This window comes from Nannospalax galili, unplaced genomic scaffold (genome assembly GCF_000622305.1).
Source record: "Nannospalax galili isolate Female #2095 unplaced genomic scaffold, S.galili_v1.0 scaffold314, whole genome shotgun sequence".
NCBI classification, from domain to species: domain Eukaryota; kingdom Metazoa; phylum Chordata; class Mammalia; order Rodentia; family Spalacidae; genus Nannospalax; species Nannospalax galili.
In genome coordinates, this window is record NW_008334709.1 from 941064 (window position 1) to 943178 (window position 2115).

Consider the following 2115-nt stretch of genomic DNA (forward strand, 5'->3'; position numbering starts at 1 on the left):
GGAGGCCTGAGAGAGAGCATAGTTCCTGATATCTAGGGCATTCTTCACTAGTCACATACACCCACAGTACAAGTGGGGACTAAGAAACTCCTGAGTATGATTAACTGTTATTGGACAAGTCAATAATGTATTTAAACTTCATATTTCTATGATTTAATTAGACTAGCAATACTTAGATGGGCCTGGTGGCATATGCCTTTAATCCCAGCACTCAGGAGGCAGAGGCAGGCAGAATCTTGTATGATTGACTGGTATACATAGGGAATTCCAGGCCAGCTAGGGCTATAGGGACTCTGTCTCAAAGATCCAAAATAAATAAATTAATTAAATTAAAATAAAAAGAATAACAATGCTTTATTTCTACCATCATGGAAAGTAGCAGAAATAATTTGCTAATACTTTGAAAAAGCAAAGGACTAAAATTTCTAAGTGATGACCACACATATTGAAAAAGAAGAAAAATATAGATACTTTATTTGCTTAAACTGCTATTGTCTTAGAAATTTGAAAAATATTGCTTTTATACAATTGAATTTACTTTGGCATCAGTGTAATCCTAGTCTACAGATAATTCGAATAAAGAAAGGGTATTAAAACAGCTCTCATGACCCAGTGTCATATTGAAATGGCAAAAATAACTCCATTTTGTTCTAGCTGAGTTTTGCTTTTCCCAGTATTTTTGTCCACCTCTTCCCGCCGCTGACAGCTAGCCATGAAGGCCACACCTATAATACGGGGAAACTTACAAGTAGCCATGGAGTATATCCAGATAGAACATCCTTTGACACAACTATACCTGCATCTCCAGGGAGCCCATTGTCACTGCAATCCCGAGAAACTTTTTATCTTAACTGAGACTTTCCATTAAAATTTATGTTTATCTAGTACCTTAATTTGTTTATCTGTTTATTATTATGGAATTGAAATATTTTGATGGCAACTTTTTGTTTCCTTTGATTTGATTTGCATGCAAGTTTGTTTAACAACATATTTGTGTGAACATAAATAGGCATTCAGCATTATTTATGGGAAAATGAGAGAGAGAAAGAGGGAGAGAGAGAAAATATTTAGAAAAAAAGAGAAAAAGTGATTTATTGGTTAAGAACAGTTGCTGCTCTTGCAGAGGACCAGAGTTTAAATGTGAGTGCTCATACTGGCCCCCTCACAACCTGCTGTGACTCCAACTCCGGGTATTCAATGGCCTCTTCTGTGCTCCTAAGGCACCGTCACACATATGTACACACACACACACACACACACACACACACACACAAACAAACAAAAAAGGAGAGATACAATATCAGCATTAAAATGAACTTTTAAAAAAGAATACTTACTTAACAAAATAGATGGTGATATTATGCTATATGTAAACACAAATAAAACTCTAAAACATGTACTTGCTCTATTGTATAAAACATGTGTCCTTAATTGTTTAGTTATTAATATTGATGTGAATCAAAATTAAAGCATGAGATAGAAACTATAGCAGTATATTTTATCATTTATTTTCCAACAATGATTACATTTCTGGTATTTCTTTTTAACTTTTCAGATTATTCCAAAATTTCTGTAGGGTGAAACCCTCACATGTATAAAGGCTTGAAATAATTTACTTGTCTTCATCATAAGCAAACTTTACTAAACATATTTCTGCATGCTATAAACTAATAGAGATGGTGGTTAATTCAGTTTCTACTCATAACACATGTGATAAAATAACAAAATATTGTTATGTTTAAAAAATAACTGCCATTCAAGATACTTATATTTTAGTTGATTGCTTTTAATTTTGTATTCTTTCAATTTTTACAAAGTAGCAAATCATCGTGTTTAACAGACCTTAAAGTCAGGTTTCTTGGGTTATTGAGCATATTTTTTTTTCATTCTGTAATAATAAAACTAGGTAATTCTTTAGTATTCTTTGTTATCATTTGTAGCCTTTCCCACCTACAGTCATTTTGAGCATATGTATTTTAGAGGGTGTGGAATTCAGAGACCCATATTTCAATTCTAGAGAGTTAAAAGCAAGAGAATTCACATTGACAGTGTAATTCTGAGCAACACTGAATGGATCCTTTCCTCCCACAAATGGACTTTCCCTACCTCATTCTA